The 21,215-nt window shown below is 43.7% G+C and overlaps 1 protein-coding gene and 1 long non-coding RNA gene across 11 annotated transcripts in view; both read right to left on the reverse strand.

Annotated features, from left to right (window-relative positions):
• The window catches only part of LOC135199505 (THO complex subunit 2-like), a 608,436-nt gene that overhangs the window by 244,013 nt on the left and 343,208 nt on the right, over positions 1-21,215 (reverse strand). The gene's annotated exons all lie outside the window — the stretch shown is intronic.
• Positions 313-12,279, reverse strand: LOC135199215 (uncharacterized). The gene is made up of 2 exons (XR_010310980.1): positions 12,041-12,279; positions 313-458 (listed from the first exon to the last, which is right to left on the reverse strand). It is a non-coding gene; the product is annotated as an uncharacterized LOC135199215 (long non-coding RNA).

Genomic DNA, 21,215 nt, shown 5'->3' on the forward strand with positions numbered 1-21,215 from the left:
ACCATTTGTTTGGTTGATACTAACTGTCACGTAGGCTTAGGTTTCCGGTAACCAGGAACTTTTTGGGACACCCCATGTTGGTCTTGATGGCAACTGAACTGTAATTTTCACTGGGACTAGTCCAAAGCGGCAAGATTCCAAATGGATTCCAGTCCTCTTGTATCATGTGTCCTGTTTACATTTAGCAGAGTACATTAACTAATATCATAATTTGTTTGTTTTAAATCATTTTTCACCTTCAAAGAAGAGAATACTATACATACTGGAAAGAGGAAAAATGCCTTACCTGTACAACACAATAAAATGCGTACAGTTTTTTTTTAATGTATAAAATTTATTTCCTTCATATGACATAAAAACCAGTCTTATCAGATCTCTGTGACCTTCTTCCTCCAGTGTTAAGTTTTCTTGAAATTTGCTTTTATGATGTCTAACAGTCTGCTTCCTAAGGCTTCATCCTAAAAAAAAAAATATATATACATCGGTTATCTTTTTTGAGGTTCCCTGAAGACTTTGCTTCCTTAAATACAATAGAATTAAACCCTTTAAAAACTATGTGGACAAAACACTACTATTTATGAACAAAGTCTATTAAATTTGTTAAGAATTATTTCTCTCATTTAACTGCAGGACTCTCAAAATAATGATTATATATTTATTATACTATACATAAGTATGCAAGTTGACCATACAGTACTTATAAAAAAAGTGTATATTTGGTCTTTTTAGTTTTCTGGAAAGAAAACTATTGCGCCAGATTTGTTTGTCCTTCATCAATTTTTTGTCTGCCCTCAGATCTTAAAAACTTCTGAGGTTAGAGCGCAGCAAACTGATAAGGTTGACCATCCACCCTCTAATCAACAAACATGATATTTTTATGATAAAATAAAGCTTCACATATACTTACCGAACAGTTACATAGCTTATAGCTTCTTACCTTGCGGCAGTCGATATTCAAATTGTTGGCGCCAGCGGCGTTGCTATCTTAAGTATAGGTGATACAAGACCCGCCCACATTCGGGAACCCTGGGTACTGCTAGCCTTCTACCGTCAATTTTCGTTGAGCCGACACATCCATCTGTGGGGAGGAGGGTGGGCTTTGATTATGTAACTTTTCGGTAAGTATATGTGAAACTTTATTTTATCATAAAAATATCATTTTCACATAAGTGACTTACCGAACAGTTACATAGCTGAATCCAAAATACCCGGAAGGAGGGTAGATGGACTACATAAAAATGACAGTAAGACCACATTAAACAGCAAATGTTGCAGTACCCTACCTTGTGAGAGAGCAGCTGCAGAATACTGCCTCTGGTTGGCGCTCTCATCACTCGTAGGAGACGTGGCAGTATTGGCCAGGGTCATTCCTACTTAGTGGGATTTTGTAACCATGGAGTAGACCGTTGGTTGACAAAATATTAAAAAACAGATAATGCCCTTCCCCTGGGCTTAAAAAACCAGATAAAAAACAACAGACCATCACCTATACCAAAAATAATGACATACTCAAAAGTAATAAATAAGATCTGGAGGTTATCCAAGGTACTATGAGCCTCCAGTCTGCCCACGACTCAACAACCTAAAACAAGGCGAGGAGACAGTAAAGGAAAGAAAGTTCCCCTATGTTTCCTTTCAGGAAAAATGAGGCAAACACAGATCTCGATCTCCAAAACGTAGATTGAAGAATCGAAGAAAGCGACATATTGTGCTTGAAGCTTAAGGATGTCGCCACTGCACGTATTTCATGTGCTTTCACCTTAAGCACATTCAGAGTCTGATCTTGGACTTGAGAGTGTGACTCCAGTATCAGACTTCTCAAAAAGAACGAAATAGCGTTCTTGGAGAGGGGTTTTGCAGAATTCTTAACCGAACACCAAAGTCGGTCGGAATTACCTCTAACGGATTGTATCCTTGACAGGTAACATTTCAGAGCTCTGACAGGACATAGTAAATATTCTTCGTCCATCGGACCCACTATATTAGATAATCCCTTAAGTACAAAAGATTTAGGCCATGGGTTAGAGGGAGATTCGCTCTTTGCTAAAAATTCGTTAACAAAAGAACAAACCGCATTACTATTTTTGAAACCCACCTCTTTGTGGATGGCTTGTAACTCACTCACTCTCCCTGCTGTAGCCAATGCGAAGAGAAAAAGTGTCTTCCTCATTACATCTCTCAAGGACGCTTCACTAAGTGGCTCGAATCATGAAGAAATCAGAAAAGTTAGAACTACGTCCAAGTTCCAGTCCACACTATCCTTCTTGGATACTTTTACTGTATTAAATGATTTATGTAATTAAATCTCCAATATCCTGGTTAGAGGAGATGTCAAGCCCTCTATGCTTAAACACTGAGGACAGCATAGCTCTGTACCCTTTAATTGTCGATACTGACAAGTTCTTAGCTTCTTTAAGGTAAAGCTTGGCAGAAGAACTTCTTCGACAGTTAGCAATAGCCTCTGCCGCTCTACGAGAAAACCCTTTAGCTCTGACGAGCTTCTGGACAGTCTGAACCCTGTCAGTGACAGCGCGGACAAATTCTGATGATACCTGTCAAAGTGGGGCTGTTTGAGTAGCCGAAGATACTGAGGAAGAAGTCTGGGATGGTCTATAACCAACTTGAGAAGGTCTGGGAACCACTCTTTCCTGGGCCAGAATGGTGCTACCAGCGTCATTGACACATTTTGATGCGAGAGGAACTTGTTCAACACCTCTCTGATCATTCCAAATGGGGGAAAGGCGTAAACGTCTAGACCCGTCCAATCCTGAAGCATTGCGTCGGTCTTCCAAGCAAGAGGATCTGGAACTGGGGAACAAAAGATCGCAAGTCGATTGTTCCTCGACGTGGCAAACAGATCCACTGAAGGTCTTCCCCAAAGTTCCTGACAAACTTTGTCTTGCAATGTCCATTCCGTGGGAAGAACTTGGTTTACTCGACTGAGTTCGTCCGCCAGTACATTTAACTTCCCCTGTACAAACCTTGGAACGAGGGAAATATCCTGATCTTGAGACCAGAGAAGGAGATCTTCTGCGACTTTGTTGAGGGAGAATGAATGGGTTCCTCCCTGATTCCTTATATATGATAGAGCCTTGGTGTTGTCGGAGTATGCTGCCACTCTCTTTCCCCCGACCAAAGGAGCGAATGCTTGCAGACCGAACCAAATCGCCTTCAACTCCTTCATGTTGATGTGATTCAACCTCTCTTGCTCTGACCATAATTCTGAGATCTTTTTGTTCCCTAGGAGAGCTCCCCAACCTCTGTCCGATGCGTCAGAGTATAACTCTAGGTCTGGGTTCCGTAATGTCAGAGAAAGACCCTCTTGCAATCTTTCCCTCGACATCCACCATCTCAAGTCGTTCTTGATCTCTTTCGACACTGGGAACGAATACGTGTCTGGTTGAGACTTCCGACACCAACTCGCTTTGAGAAAAAACTGAAGAGATCTCATGTGAAGACGACCCAACTTTACAAACGTCTCTACTGATGATAACATCCCTAGGAGACTCATCCATTCCAAGGCAGAGGAGGACTGACTGTTCAGGAATTGGCTCACTTTTTTGAGGCAAGATTCTATTCTTTTCGGGGACAGAAAAACCCGAAAAGTCTGAGAGTCCAGAATCATCCCCAAATAGGGGATCTTCTGGGAAGGCACTAATTGAGACTTCTCCAGGTTGATGAGAATTCCCAATTGACTCGCTAATGACAGTGTCTTCCGTAAATCCTTCACGCACTGTGTCCTCGAACTTGATCTGAGAAGCCAGTCGTCCAGGTGAAATGCTGCATTTATGCCCAACATATGCAGCCATTTCCCCAATGGAGCAAGAACACGAGTAAACACTTGAGGGGCCGTCGAAAGGCCGAAACAAAGGGCTCTGAATTGATACGTCCTCCCTTCGAACACAAATCTCAGGAACTTCTTTGAACTCTGGTGAATCGGCATATGAAAGTAGGCATCTTGCATGTCCAGGGACACCATCCAATCGTCTGGGCGAAGTGCCGACATCACAGAACGATTTGTTTCCATATTGAACTTTGTCTTCAGCACATAAAGGTTCAATGCGCTTACATATAGCACTGGCCTCCAACCTCCCGAGGCTTTGGGAACTACAAAGAGTCTGTTGTAGAATCCCTGAAAACTGTCGAGGACTTCCTCTACTGCTCCCTTCTTGATGAGTGCATTGACCTCTGCTGCTGAAGCCAAAGCTCTCTCTGATCCTGGAGAATATGCTGTTAAGCTGATTGGTGTATCGGAGAGAGGAGGATCTAGAATAAAAGGAATCGAGTATCCCTCTCAAAGAACTTGCACTACCCATTGCTCTGCACCTCTTCGACTCCATTCTTCCCAAAAAAGATGGAGTCTTGCCCCTACTTGCACGTGAAGGAACGGCTTCTCACTTGTCCGAAGGTTTGGGGGAGGTTTCTTTGAGGACTTGTACTGTGGACGCAAATTAGTCCTGGGTCGTTGCCACTTAGCTTTATTCCCTCGAAAGGGATGCTTCTGAAGAGGAGATGCACAATTATGGCTAACTTTTTAAAACTTCTATGGCTAGAAGGCTGCAATTTTTTATTTTCACATAAGTGACTTACCGAACAGTTACATAGCTTATAGCTTCTTACCTTGTGGCAGTCGAAATTCAAATTGTTGGCACCAGCGGCGTTGTTATCTTAAGTATAGGTGATACAAGACCCGCCCACATCCGGGAACCCTGGCTACTGCTAGCCTTCTACCGTCAATTTTCGTTTCTGCCGCTCACGGGGTAACACCTGTGGAATCTGAGTCTTATGAACAGACTGGTGTTCGTCCGACCTTGGTTCCCTCCCTGGTCGTAAGAGCAGAGGGAGGGATCCTAGCCTCTGCCCAGCTGATCGGGGTGTGCACCGCAGGATCAGTGGCCAGACCTCTGGACCAAATCCATAAGAGGGAGGCAAGCGTCCCACTTATAAATAACAAGCAGGAACTAGTTCCTATTGCAAGAGGCAATATAAAGTCATGGGTTTGTCTCTTGTTGGCATCCACTCCCCCCCACCCCTTGTAAGGGGAATGGTGGATAACTGCTCCCATCCCTACTGAAAGGGATAGGCTGGTGCTCGGTTGCATAGCTTACCTGCATCTGCCTCCTGTCCAGTGTAGTGATGACCGTGGCCCTCTGCCCACAGGTAAAGGAGAGAAAAGAGGAGGAAGAGAAGCCAGTCACACTCTCTTTCATTCATCCATTCATGCAGTCACACAAGGATGTGATGCTGTTCTGTCCGCTCGGGAGATGGGTAAGCTACACCACCTGCTGAGCAGCCACCACGGGTCCCAAGGAAAAGGTGTCCAAGGACCTGTGGGCAATATCCCGAAGGTAGAAGGAGGTAAAGGTGGTCTGGTTGACCCAAACCCCTGCCTTCAAAACCTGCACCACGGAGAAGTTCTTGCGGAACGCAAGGGAAGGGCCAATACCTCTGACTTCGTGGGCTCTCAGACGAAGGGTACGGGTGTCGTCACTACCATCTACGTCGTATGCCCTCCTGATCACCTCACAAAGCCAGAAAGAAAGAAAGAGTGTTCTTGGATACCTCTTTCTTGGTAACCCCAGTGCTAACGAAGAGGCGTCGACACTCAGGCCTGAGGTGGCGAGTTCTCTTCAGTTAGCGCCCTAGCACTCTCACAGGACAAAGCAGCATCTCATCCACATCGTTATCGGTGAAGTCCTTCAGGGAGGGGATCGTGAATAACTTGAACCGATCGTCAGGGACCAAAGGGTTCTGAGTCTTCGCTATGAAATCTGGGACGAAATCGAGCGTCACAGATCCCCATCCCCTCAAATGCTTAACATCAAAGGAAAGACCATGAAGTTCCCCTACTCTCTTCGCCGATGCTAGGGCCAGCAGGAAGAGGGTCTTAAGGGTCAGATCCCTGTCTGATGACTCTCAGAGTGGCTCAAAGGGTCTGCGAGTCAAACTCCTAAGGACGAGAGTCACATCCCACCCCGGGGGCCTGAGATCCCTAGGTGGGCAAGACCTCTCGAAGCTCTTCATAAGGAGGGAGATTTCGAAGGAGGAGATATACACTCCCCGCAGTTTGAGGACTAGAGCCAAGGTGGCTCTGTATCCTTTAACTGCGGAGACGGAGAGGAGCCTCTCTCGGCGTAGGAAAAGGAGGAAATCCGCTACCTGCTGAAGAGTGGCTCTGAGAGGACACCAACCACAGAAGACGGCCCACTTCCCCTGGTACACAGCTGCAGAGGACAGTCTGAGGTATCAGCCATCTCTGTTGCTGCTCAGCGAGAAAAGCCTCTCGCTCCCAAGAGATGGTGGATAACAGCCAGCCGTGAAGAGACGGGGATCGAATGGAGTGGTGGTACCGTTCCATGTGTGGTTGGCACAGGAGGTTGTGCCAGGGGGGAAGCTCTCTCGGTGCTTCGGCAAGCAGAGCCAGTAGGTCCAGGTACCAAACGGCCTGGGGCCATTTGGGTGCCACCAAAATCATCCGAAGATTCGTGGTGACCAGCACCCTGCTGATCACCTTATGAATCAGACAGAATGGGGGAAAGGCATATACGAAGAGGTTGTCCCACAGATGTTGAAGAGCGTCCTCTGCAGCTGCCCATGGGTTCGGCACAACTGAGTAGAAAACCTGGAGTTTTCTGTTGTGCCGAGTGGTGAACAGATCCACAACTGGACCCCCCCACAGGTTGAAGAGCCTTTCTGCCACGTCTGGGTGAAGGGACCACTCGGTCCCTATCACCTGATCCTGACGGTTGAGCTTGTCTGCCACTACGTTGTTCTTCCCTGGAATGTAGAGAGCCGACAGCCCTACTGAGTGAGCCACGGCCCACTCATGCACCTGCAGCATCAACCGGTGTAGCGGAAGGGACACTAGGCCCCCTGCTTGTTGACATAAGCCACTACTGTGGTGTTGTCGCTCATCAACACCACTGAGTGTCCCATCAGACATTCCTGGAACTCTTGGAGAGCAAGAAATGCTGCCTTGAGCTCCAGGACGTTGATGTGAAGGTGCTTGTCGTGATGATCCCACACACCCGCAGCCAGCAACTCCTCCAGGTGTGCGCCCATCCCTCGGTCGACGCGTCTGAGAACAGCAATATCTTCGGAGAGAGTGCGAAGAGGCACTCCTCTCATGAGGTTCCTGTCGTCCAGCCACCAAGCTAGGTCCTGCCTCCCTCCTCCATGAAAGACACCGGAAAGTAAGGTGGATCTCTTGCCTGTGACCAACTCTATTTTAGCCTCCATTGAAGAGACTGCAGGTGAAGATGCCTGTGAGGGACTAGCTTCTCGAGAGACGACAGGTGACCGATCACGACCTGCCATTGTTGAGCTGGCTGTTCCCGTAGAGACAGGAACTGTCTGGCTGCCTCCCTGAACCTGCTGATCCACGAGTCCGCGAGGGAAACTCGCCCTGCTAATCAGCATGCCCAGGTACTTCATCCTCTGCTTGGGCTCGAGATCTGACTTCTCGAAGTTTACCATGATCCCGAGATCACGGCAGAACTCGAGGAGTCGATCCCTGTCCTGTAGCAACTGCGAGTGGGAGCTCGCCAGGACCAACCAATCGTCGAGATACCTCAGAAGACGTATCCCTACCGAATGGGCCCAAGCCGACACCAGAGTGAACACTCGCGTGAACACCTGTGGGGCGGTTGAGAGACCGAAACAAAGTGCCCTGACTGGTACATCGTCCCGTCGAGGATGATATGGAGGTACTTCCTGGAGGACTGGTGGATGGGTATCTGGAAATACGCATCCTTCAGGTCCACCGAAAGCATGAAGTCGTTCTCCCTGATGGACTCAAGCACTGAGCGTGTCGTTTCCATCGTGAACCGAGTCTGGCGAACGAATCGGTTCAAGGGAGAGATATCTATCACCGGGCACCAGTCCCCCGAGGACTTCTCCACTAGGAAGAGTCGACTGTAGAATCCCGGCGACTGATCCCATATGATTTCCACAGCTCCTTTGCTCAGCATGGCTTCTACTTCCTGCCAAAGCGCTACGTCCCTGGCAGAACCAGGAACGTATGTCTGTAGATGGACAGGGTTGGAGGTTAGGGGTGGCCGTGACTCGAAGGGTAGTAGATACCCCTCCCGAAGGACATCCACTATCCAGGTCTCGGCTCCTTAGCGCTGCCAAGTTGCCCAATGGCTCGCCAGGCACCCCCCACTTCCGGCAGCAGGTGAGGGAGAACACCGTCCCTAGCGTTTCCCTCTCTTCGACTTCTTCCCGGTTCCTCCTCGAGAGAAGGAGGGCTGGTTACGGTCGCTCCTTAGCGAAGAAGTCGAAGGCTGAGTCTTTCCTCTCGACTTCGACGAGGAGGTCGTCTTGGTTGAAGAGGAAGCGCCAGCTAAGCTCTTGGGCTTAGCCGCAGTGGCTCGTGGCTGCCCAACTGCCTTCGAGACTGCCTGGTGGACGGTCACTGTCGTCAGTGCACCGTTGCTCCACCGCAGCGTCCACCATCTCTCTCGGGTAGAGAAAGGCGGGGGGAACTCAGCACTGGTCCGTTGCAGAGGCCCAAAGCCGCCTCGCGCCCTGCCGACCTGGTCTCTCGGGTGAGGACTGCATCCCTACGCCTCAAAACCAGGTTGGCCCACAGGTTGGCCATCTGGTGGGCCAGGTAGGAAATCGCCCTACCACCAGACTGGCACAGTCTCCCAAAAGCCGGGTCTCCTTCAAGAGTGATGTTTCCTGAGGAGGTCACGACCTTAGACACTGTGAGGGACCACATGTCTAACCAAGAGACTGCTTGGAACGCTGCCATGGCAGTTGATTCCAAGGCCAGTGCCTCTTGCTGCGAGAACCAAAGGTTCTCTGACAGCAGGTGCTGAAGAGACACCCCTTGAGTTAGCCTAGCTAGCTCCGGGTTAAAATGCTTGGGCGGCAGGGGGTCCTCCGAAGGCGCATAGAAGCACCTCTGTCGTGGTAGAGGTGGGGGAAGGAGCTTGGACGACCTGCCGGACCGAAGTGATCCTTCCTGTCCGGAGACGAGAGAGTCCACCTGGCTCAACAAACTGTCGGCCAAGGCTGATCGCAGCAGACCCACTGTCGTCCTGGGTTCCCTCTTGGGGCCCCAGAACGACTCCAGCCTAGACGTAGGCTCATAAGGTGGGAGCAGCGACCCTTCCCCGAGGTCATTGTGCTGACGAATCAGCACAATTACTTCTGCAAAAGACCTCTGGATCTCGGGAGTGACTGCGTCCTGCGGAGATGGGCCGTCAAACCCATCCAAAGAGGACACCTCCCGAGCTCCTCCTCCCTCCACATGAGGAACTACCACAGACCCCTCATGGTCTCCTCTAACCACTTGGGTGCACGATCTGGTCGGTCCTAGGACCGTGCCAGGTTCGTAGTCCCCTCGTGTAGGGATCGCGAGAAGCGCACTCCTCGCGATCGTTCCTGATCACCTCGCTCTTCCCGGTGTAGCCCGAGGAAGTTGAAGAGACCGGAAAGGAAGACCTAACGCCCCCTCTCTGCCCACCGGCAGAACCGGTGTGCTGGGGGGGTTGCAGGCGACTGCCAACCAGCAGTGGCGATCGAGCTGCAGGGCTGGTCGCACAGCTCTCCGGGGGAGATCGGCTGGACAGAGAACAGCGGCGACGGTCCCAAGCGTCAGAAGAGCTGCTGCTGGTCCCCCTATCCGACCAGTCCCGGTGAGTGTGGCGGTCAGGGGACTGGCAGAGTCTGCTGTCGTGGTGGGAGCGAGACCTGTCCTCACAGCGCACCACGTCGCTTGAACCAGCCAAAGTTGGTCCTGGCAACCGAGAGGACCTCTTCCTCGCCTCAGCCCGCGGCCGGTCTGGGACCGTCGCATCAACCCTGGGTACCTTCAGATCGCCACGAGAGCGATCGCTGGCCTGGCAGGAGTCACCTGAGCGACTCCCTCCAGTCTTCCACTCAGTGCCTAGATTCTGGCCCCGAGCCCTGCCTGGGTCTTGGCTGCACGGTCAACCACAGGTGACCGTACACTCGGTACCTCTCGCGAACGAGAGGCCAAGACGGATCCTGGCACAGAGGCAGAACCCCTGGTGCCAGGCGAGGAGGTACCGGTGTTAGCCGGAACTCCTCTGGTCCCTGTCTTCTTCTTCCTTGCGGAAGGAGAGACGGGCCCCGTTCCCGAAGGAACAGGAGGACCAGCGGAAGACCCAACCATCCCACCAGAGTGGGACGGGCCCTTAGAAGTCTCAGAGCGAGCCTTCTTAGGGGGGGGAGGGGGCTGCCTTCTTCTTCCTCGGCTGTGGGGCCTTGAAAGTTGAAGGGGAAGAGGCGGCTGCAGACGACGACGAAGACGATGATGACACCTTCCTCTTCCTCTTCTTCGTCAGCTTCCTCAGGACCACCGTCAGGTCCTCCATCCAGGACGGAGTTGGAGAAGTTACCGAAACAACAGGGCCCGGCTGCACCTGTCCGGAAGGACCTGGGGTGGGGGCAGCAACACCACGGGCAGGAACAACAACAGCAGGAACTGGTATGGGAGCGGCAGGCACAGGAACAGGCGGCGGTACAGGAGACAGCAACACCCTGGGCACTGGCGGTAGGTCGAGTGGGGAGCTCTTGGGACAGCGAAAATCGGGGGCTGGGGCAAGAGCGACAAAACCAGGCGGCGGGGTAACCTCCCTCCTCTGCGGAACCACAAGCGGAGCCTGCACCGCAGCTATCGGGGTCACATGGCCATGTGCTGCGTGTACACAAGATGGGGAGGCGCAGCATACACTGGCATCGACACAGTGGTAGTTGTCGACATCTCGGGACCATGAGTTACCAGCCTGGAACTCTGCGTGAGGTGGTAGAGCAGCCCCCGAACGCTCGTTGTCCCCTGGAGGCCCAGCGAGTACCAGACCTAGCCGAGATCGTCCCCCACAGCAGGAGCACCTGAGGAAGGAAAGGTCGGGTTAGTAGGGGGGGGGTCCTCCTCGTCCGGGGGGGAACAGGTCCCACCCCGAGCGAACAGAAGACCCCGAGTACAACTGAATGTCGGGGTATCGCGCTCCTTCCTCCATGCTCAACTGATCGAGGGAGGAGAAGGAACGCGACACACCCCCCGAAGGGGAAGGAGCCATACGTGGGAGCTGAGACGGAGGGAGGAAAGAGGAAGACTTGTCCATAACCAAGGGAGTCGCTGGAGAGCTTTCCGACGACTCCTTGGCCGGCTTACGTGCCTTCTTTCTCCCCTCGTATCGCCCTCACTGCTCCTCCAACCACAACACACAAATATCACATGGATCGGTGCGAGAGCATTCCCGCCCTCTACACCGGGTACATAAATTATGAGGATCTACCTCTACAAGAGACCGAAAAGCACCACATTTGAGGCCCTCCACACCAGGGCACAATCTGCGGCTGATGGGAGGGCGGGATGGTCTCTCAGGCTCGCGGGAATCCATCACTAATCACAATGATTCGCGAGCAATCATAAAATTCAAAACAATACAAAGTACTTACAGTCTTCCAACACAAGCACTCGGTAAGAAAAAGTAGAGAAAAATTCCTTCTATCGAAGAAGCTAAGCATACATGCAGCGGGCAGAGCGGCGAACAACACGTCTGTCTCCATCGGCGGCCAAAAGCAAAGTGGATCTTTACCTCTCTGTCGGGCGGGACTCCTGACTACCAGACAAGCAGTTAACTATCGAACCCCTTGTTCTAAGCTTACGACCGGTCCAGCTTGGCGCTGATTACCTTCCTATTGTTAAAGGACCGAGGGTTTGTATAAGTATCGGAACAATTTCATATACAGCACAGCTCTTAGCTTCATACACACTAGCACTGGGGAGTGCATTGTCCCTCCTCTGAGACATACCTGTAAACCCTGGAGAGCACACCGAAGAAAAAGTGATTTCGGTAATGCTGCTATGGAAGCTCAAATACACAAAATGATCAGGCCAGTCAGTTCTATCAAATCTCGTACTTTCAGGTTCATAAAGTGTGCCCTTAATAGCCTCTCCCAAGATATCCTCTGAAGCCAAATGAAAGCATATTGATGCAGGTTCCTAACAGTGTTAGCTGATACTCTTCAATGCTATTAACATGAAACAGTAATTACTCACCTGATGTGTCCAAGAAATGAAAACAGTTTTGGTTGGTTCATCATCTTGCACATTAATGCACAGTGTCTGCTACTGACAGCTGGTATTCATTTACTGCCTGCACTTGAGATGCACCTAACTTCCTGAAATAAACAAAAAGTAAATAGATCTTTGGACACCTATATTCCTAAATATATCCATTGCTTTTTGCCTTCTCTTTGTCTTTATATTTGGCTACACATCACTTTTTGCCTGCTCAATTCATTTTTACTCCTTTGTTAAGTTTCTTTTATTCTGTTCTGCTAGTGATATTACTTATATTTGTCTTTGGATCATTTGTTTAAAATAATTTGATCTGTTAAGTGTTATAACATTTACATGACTGGAAATTATAGTTTATCATACCAATGTGGTCTGAATACTACTTGTTTTCTGTGTTGTACCTTCCTCTTCATTTTAAGTTCGTTTTTACATTTACTTTTTCTTTTATTGAGTTTTTTAAGGATCATTTTAAGCTTTCTTGGTTTTTAATGTGTAAATGTATTTAAGTGTGATTCAGTATTTAAGTTTAACTTAGTTTCCATTTTAAGTTTTCTTATGCTTTATATATGTTTCTTTTAATTATGTGCTCGGATGTTCCTTTTTATATAGATGTCCTGATGATGTGACCATGGGTCAAGAAACGTGTTAGGGTCCGAATAGGACCGAAAGTACTCGGCTAACTCGCTTTTTCATTTTTTTCCTTCGTGGTAAAAAAAAACTTTATTTATACATAGCATCACGTTTTATATACTTCCTGATCAAGTTATATATATATATATATATATATATATATATATATATATATATAATATATATATATATATATATATATATATATATATATATATATATATATATATATATATATATATATATATATATATATATATATATATGTAAGTGTTTACATAATAAAAATATGGAATGTTATTCCATATATATAAAAGACTAAAACTAAAGAGGTCAACCAGATTGCTTGCAGGAATGTGATCAGACTAGAGACGCTAAAGATGACGTATACAATAAGTATGTAGGCTAAGATAACATGCCGTCACCTGTAGTCATTCAATTGTTTATAAACTTTAGTCCAAGCTTCCTGCTTGAGACAAACACCGTGACCTATAGCTCAAGCGACCTACGTGATCTGTAGCGTGTCTCATTTTGATTGTATGTTCGTATGTAACTATGTCATCTGATTGTATGTTCATATGTTCGAGCTACTGTCTGTTCCTTTATGACTGGTAACCGAGATGGTAGACAGGGCAGAACAGAGTTAGCTATCGTCATTAGAAGACCTGTATCTCTTTACCTAAGCTTTATCATGTAGAGAGAATAGAATTAGCCATAACCATTGGCAGAAGCGATCAAGCTATCGTCATTAGAAGACTTGTACAATCATACCTGATCTTCACCATGTAAATTCACAGAATATAAGTATTTTTTGTACTTCGTGGTTTCTACTAGATCCTAACCTCATCACCGAATCATCATGAGTTTAACACATCGTCTTCATAACCAAAGAAGATAATACCGACTTCGTAAGTGATCTACAAACCCCAAGACACTCCATTGAATATGGAAGTGCAATACCAACCGACTTAGCGTAAGATTATCGCAAGTCTAACATTACCTCATAGGGCGCCTTATTATACTAGGCAACAGCCCTAAAAGTGGTGGCAGCGTCACAGAAGAACTCTACAACTTCTCCGAAGAAAAACCAGAATAATAAATCATGTATATCAGAAGTCAACGACGACGAAAGGCAAGAGATTCTTCAAGCAACTTAGTATCATTGTTTAGTGAATAACTTCAAGAAACAAAACCGATGTGTCCTTTTCCTACGGCAACGCAAGCTTCGTCTCTCATTAGAATCATTCAAGAAAACATCGTTAGTGAGCGTTTCCGGCACTTCAAGAAACAAACAGAACGCGTCTGTAGCATCGGATCTTCAAGGGATCGAATCATCGAAACAACGCGCACGGGGAAAACTCAAGCCAAACCAGGTCATCCGCTAAAGAGGAGGGCCAAGGGCACATCGTTATCGGAACACCATGACTTCCCACAAAAGCAAGCTAAGTACAATTTTTTATTCATTTGGAGTAACTTTGAGTGTTTCCTTTGCAGGTCGAATTTCGTTATTCCTGTGGCTGAAGTTACGAGACATTCTTAATCTTACTTTTTTACAGAAATTATCTACATCATTGAGATATCGCTACTGCGAGTTTTTATCTTTTGAGAGTCTGTTTCCAGAAGTTCTACTGAAATACCATAATCATATACTATGTTAATTTTATCATTTTGGGTGATAATTAATCCCTTACGTAACAAATCATATTAAACAGTGAATATGCGTTTACGCAGTGGACGTCTGTATTTATACAGATGCATGGACAGGCTCGTTAGGCACCGTAGTGATTAGAAAACACAGAAAAACAAGTGGAACACCCGTACAAATCTAGATAAATTAGAGGTAACACTATTTCAGGTCATGACAATAAATGCTCCTTTGCAAGTCCCGATCACAGTTTTAGCCTTGAGTTTTTTGAGTTATAAGCATAAAATATCGAACCTCAATGACTCAACTTAACTTTAAAAATATGGCTGGATTGCAAGGAATAACATGTCTGTAAAAAACTTTCATTAGGCTAAATGCGCTGACCAGGATCCCTCACTATTTCAAATTTTAGCAAAGAATGAAGTAAACAACAGCAATTACAAACAGTTAATATTGAATGCAGGAGAGATAACTTGTCTTAATAGTAATCGCTCAATTCCTTATAGTTCGTCATTCACATGTTCGTTGTTTTATACATAACTAGCAGCAACATAATGCTAAAAACATACAATACGTTGCCGATGGTAATAAAGAGAAGGATCCTAATTATTACAAAAAGAAATAGGTAAACAGTAGCCCTTTCAGAAACAAACAAATCGTGCTTAAGCACTTGGGTATTGTGTCATCCAGTCAAGAGGTCAAGGTCAGTTAAATCTGCCGAGTGTAGCAAGCAAAGCACATTCCATTTAAGCGACTTCAGCAGAGTGGGGAAAAGCGATGTTGGATCTTACATGCCAATATCTTTTTGAATTAAAAAGGATTTTTCCTATGAATCACACGACCGTATCAAGTAATCAGAGCAGGTTCTAGTAATTTTAATACAATAAGTTATTATAAGTAGTGGTGGATTAAGCCCAACTGTACGCGCCGTAAAAATTAGAATATCTTGTTTTATTTCTTTAGTACACGTAATATCCTGTATTTACGGACTCACCGTCTGTTGTTCGAACTTCCCTAATGAGAAGTCCGGATAAGCGAGCGCTTACAGATACCTCTATAGTTATAAAAAACATTGATCTGTATCTAGTGTAATTGTAAGATATCACCTCCTGCAAAATAAGGCGTGTTTATCAAAGGAAAATTCTATAAACCTTCAAACATATTAAAATCCGTTGAACAAAAAGAGACAGTTAAGCAAATAATAACTTATATAGAGGAACTATACATTTGTCTCATAAATCGTAACATTGTTCAAATGACCCAACAGAATTCTCCCACAAACCGCAGTCGCAGTTTGCACGCAAAATCTCGAGAAGCATGCACCGTCGAATGTCTTAGTGCGTGTAAAAAGACTTTGCTGGGAAATGAAATTTTAATCCTTCCCGACACTGAAATATAACGATTTCCGCGAACAAAGCCCTAGACACGGTTGACTAGCAGCAACAAGTTAAATCTAGTGATCCACAAACGTATACGTATCGTGGATATGGAAGTTATAAACATCGCATTTTTTATTGTTGCTAATTTTTAATCACGCCCAATCAGTCGTAGATGAATCTCCCTTATACTCTATCTAAAGTAATATCCGTAAAGTCATTCAAGCAGAGGTGATTCAGCAGAAACTTTTTTTTATCTTTTATCTGAATACCAGGAAGTTTCTCCATTAGCGAGTGATCTCTGGGGAAAAAAACGGATGTAATTTAACACAAAATACGGTCTAAGGACAAACATAAAGCTATATACGTACCTTCGTATAGACTCTCAAGGAAATTTCAAAATAGTGATAAACGACGAAGTTGAAAAATGTTAGTAATAGGAGTCATTAGGAAATCAAATAAGCCCATATAATTTTTCCCTCAAACTTCATGCCATAAAAGATCGGACTTGGCGTATCTGCGTAGATTCTGTCGCTTAAACAAGGAAACGACTCCCGATAGTTTCCAGTGCCATGTACCGACGACATCTTATCTCTGTTAGGTTAGAATTTTTCACCAGCTTGGACTTACTTAAAAGCTTTTACCAGATACCATTACCTAAGTGATTGTACCTCATACTCCATTTTCAGCACACTCAGGGGACATTATCAATTTTTACGTATGCCTCCGGCTTACGTTGCGCCCCAATTACAATATAGTGTTTGGAGACTTTTAGGGGATAACCTACATGCCTATATGGATGATCTTGTAATCTTTTCTAATACCTTAGAAGTACATTCACATAAACTAGAGCTAGTGCTACAGAGACAAAGACAAATAATCTCAGAGTAAAATATCTAAATGTGAGTTTTTAAAAAACCGAACATGTTTATCTAGGTTTTATGTGTCTAGTCAAGGTCTTACAGTAGTCCATGGTAAGGTGTCGGCTACTCATAACTTTCCGGTACCTATTAACGTAAAAGGGGGATACGGCACTTTTGCGCTGTAGTGGGTATTACAATCGTATGTAAATATGTAACTCTTCAATCATGACAGCTCCTTTAACAGATCTTACGAAGAAGAGCGTAGATTTATTATGGTCTTCTAAAAACTAAAAAGCATCAACCAGGCGTTCCAGATATCTTTTAAAAGCCAGAATAAGTGCAGCTCACCTAACTTAAAAATCCCTGATTTAAATAAGGAATTTTTTTTTATTGCAACAGACGCCTCAGACCAAGGGGTAAGAGGGGTAATACTTCAGTAATATGATAAACAGTTCTTTCCTATAGCTTTTTATTCACGTAAACTAAAGCCCTCTGAAAGTAAATATGCAGTAATAGGCAAGGAAAGGCTAGGTATCTTTAACTCACTAGTACATTTTAAGTTCATAATCTATGGCTATCCTGATAAAGTCCTTACTGAACATGAGTCCTTTACCGAGTTTTTCAAAGGCTTTAATCACAGTCCAAAAGGAACTCGGTGACAAATGATCATTCAGGTCTTTGGAGCCAAGATAAGATATCTACCTGGGAAAGCAATTATCATAGCTGACGCATTATCCCGCAATCCCACACCATACTGCAAGGAACCATTAATTAGACTAAAAGATATAGAAACGTCCATGCCTATTGTTAAAACCGTATCTAAACAAGAAAATTCATTAACCCAAGAGATCGCGAGCATTGAATATCTGGGTTGGAGCGCAGAACTGTTACAAACTGAACAAAGCAAGAGTCAACAGACATAACCAAAACAATAAACACTTCGAACGGAAACAGAGTCAGCAGCAATAAGCAAACAATAAACACTTCGAACGAAAACAGGGTCAGCGACTAAGCAAAAACAATAAACACTTCGAGCAGAAACCCTAAAGCAAAAGTATATTTAAAGTATGTGTATCAGAATAATGTAATCAAATGTAATATTATATGTAGGTCCGTGACGAGGAAAACCCGAAGAACACAGCAGGTGACTAACGACCGGGTAGTAGTAATAATCTCTTTCATACCAATCGTCATAAACTGGTTGCATTCCGTCATCCAGGGTTCCCTATTATGTCACAAAAAGCCAAATCACTGTTTTACTGGCCTACGATGCTTACAGATATAAAAAGCACATAACTAATTGTAACACGTGTCATGAAAACAAGGGATACACTAAGACACCTGTCAGTTTAGGGGCCTATCCTGTGCCAAATCAATACCTTGAAATAATATACGTAGAATTCATTAACAGAATTACCGAGTCTGACAGAGGGAATAAACACTTCTTAGTGTTAATAGTTCCTTGACACGTTATATAGAATTAATAGTACTAAAAACAAACACCGCAATTGAGTGCGTTAGGAATATTTATGAGTGCTAAATCAGTAAACATGGAATTCAACACATAATAATCTGTGACTCGGGTGGTGTAAATCAATAATAATCTCCTTAACATGTTGTGTGAATTCCTATCCATTAAGAAAACCAATAATATATTTTATCTCCCAGAGTCAATCGGCTTGGTAGAATAAGAGATAAATAAAAAAGTGTCATGTCTTACGAGTTACAACTCGTGATACTGGATCCTAACTGGATTATAGCGGTTCTCGCGGTTTTAAATGCCTTTATCATTTATATCTTGTATCTATAGAATTGATGCCGCAAGTAGCCTTATACGGTACGCCGCTAGAACACTTTTCCACATATACAAGCCAACAATTAATTTATCAAATATATATAAAAAAATATATAAATAAATAAGTATAAAAAATAAAATAAATATGGATACAAGTGGAGTCGATATAATACACTCCGTAAGAAGTCAGAAGGGTTACAAATTATAACAAAAAAGGAATCACAATAAAAATCAATAAGCAAAAACGTAAACCATAGGTTAAATAAATATCCAAAATATATATGCGTAAAGATTTGAACTCTAACTTAACTCTTTAGTAATGACAAATAAGCTAAAAGTTCAAACAAATATCAAACCTACTGACATATTGTCTGTCCCGGTGATTTATATTCGTAGTCATTGAAAAAAAAAATAATAATAAATAAATAAATAAATAAAATAAAATAAAAGAGATTTTAAAGTCAGGAAGTCTAGAAGTGAAAATGTTATCTATGGAATAATCCTATATGAATCTTATACAGGGCTAATCAATATATCTAGAATTTGTTTTTATGGGAAAACCTTTTTCATTAGTTTGAATAAGGAATATTTAATTTAACATAATTACATTCATGCAGATTTCCAACATGAAACTAATATATTGTTCAATTTTGGTACTGTTTTTTTTTCAGACATTCTTCTCGTGTGGGTCGAGTATTAAAAAAAAAAAAAAAATAAAAAAATTTATCCTAAAGTCGTATTTATTACAGCAAGTAACGTAACTCTTAGCTGGCTGAGAGCAATCTCCTGCCAAGTGACGACGTCATCATTGCCGTATCAGCATTTGTTCCTTTTAACCTCAATAATCTGCTTACACAGGCTTCATCTGTGTGTGCCGTCTCCGCTTGCGAAGCAGGTTGACTGGAGAGAGGAATGCTTAGCTCATGAACTTCACATGTGGTTCATAGGTCACATGACATACCACATAACCTATTCTTATCCGTGTGTGTAATGCAACTCGCAATCGTTTTAAAATCAATAAACAAAATAAGCAAATAGAATTTCTATAACAACAAAATGAATTAATTTTTTCTGAACCTCATAGACAATTAGAGTCAATAATTTAGCTTATGACATGGGTAAACGGACATTTAGAAGTATCAAGTCATGGATATGAAATATTTACTTGCAACATTAGTCTATCACAATTCAAGTAAAATCACATTCATGGGAAAATGTTACATTTTCTTGAAAAAAAAACCCAAGTTTATATAGAAATTAGTTACATAGTGGGTTCTTTCGTTGCATCTCTAGCCTATTAATAAAGTTTTTAAAATTAACCTCAGAGGATGTGCGCGAGAAAAATTGAATATGAAACTTTTGTTAGGGGCACATAGGATCAGATTTTATCACAACTTCATTTCAGTTAGCATAAAGAAATACAGAATCATGATTAATATACTCTTTGACTCTTATGTTGCCTGGCAATCTTACAAATAGCTCTGTTTTCCACTTCTTTGTCTAGTAACTTATTACCAGTAATATCGAATTTTCTTTGAGATTCGTAATGATATCTATTTATTTTTTATAATTGTGGATATTTGTACAAGTCATCATAGACCTGGATAGGTTCACTCATTGTTAATGCCATGGATAAAAAAAGTTTGTACAGCTGACTCTTTTGAATTCCAAAATATCAGCGAATTCATGTGGGTTAAGTCTGGTCTAAATGGCTCTCTCCCCTCCCCTGTATTTGGATGTCGTCTGAATTTACTTTGCCCTTGTGACAAGTATAATTTCACTTGCAGGCTGATTAATGGAACCTGGTTACAGTATCCTGCAGTACGAGAGTTCCACATCGCAACTTCAAAAAAATCGTTCGTTGCTGCGGACGACGGCAGTCGAGTAACAACCGCCTACAATGTAACTGGAATAAGCACCATCATGGACTTCTTCGACCGACACCGTATCCCGTCGTTAATCTCGTTTTAATATGGAATGCTCCGGTGGCTGTCGGAAATAGACTACAAAAGGGACATACTTCCGACAATTACGACCCGAAGGATATTCAACTCTACTTTGCTGGCGAAGGACTCGTGCTGGGGATGATTTTATTCATCGCAAACGTAATCATGTGGCTTAGGATGCAGAGAACAAGTATGAGGCCGAAATAGAACGTTGGACCCCGCCAGACAATTTTCCCCTTGTTTTAACCAATTGAAATTGGCCATTTCATTTGGCTATAGGTGGTTGTCTGGAACTGTGTAATGGACGAAAAGTTGTTCGAACGCTAGTTAAATGTGAAGTAGTATAACCTCGGTCATGTATCCTATATATATAAAGTATTATGTATCCTATATATAAATGATCATAAATAACAGAGTCGAAATATATCTTTGCGTGTACGCAATAGGAATCTATATATAAATGATCATAAATAACAGAATCGAAATATATCTTTGCGTGTACGCAATAGGAATCTATTTAAAGTGCACATATATTAATCATAATTATATGAATCCATATACATATGTATAAATAAATCAGGTAGCCTATAATCAATCTGTTACCTTTTATCTTACCAATATCTGCAGTTATATATGAGTTAGTATATGGATTAATGAATCAGATATATAACAGTTAGCATAAACATTAATAATTTTTATCAATTCATATATGAAATTTTTATCAGTTAAAATATGATTTTTATCATGTTAATCTTCATTCTATGCAATTATCAGAGTACATTAGTATTTTCTGTAGCATATGTATCTTAATGAGATGAAGTGAAAAACTGTATCAGTATATATCACGTGATCACTATTATTTACGAATATTATATGCATATTATGTCTAATATTTTATT

The sequence above is a fragment of the Macrobrachium nipponense genome, chromosome 25 (assembly GCF_015104395.2).
Source record: "Macrobrachium nipponense isolate FS-2020 chromosome 25, ASM1510439v2, whole genome shotgun sequence".
NCBI lineage: Eukaryota > Metazoa > Arthropoda > Malacostraca > Decapoda > Palaemonidae > Macrobrachium > Macrobrachium nipponense.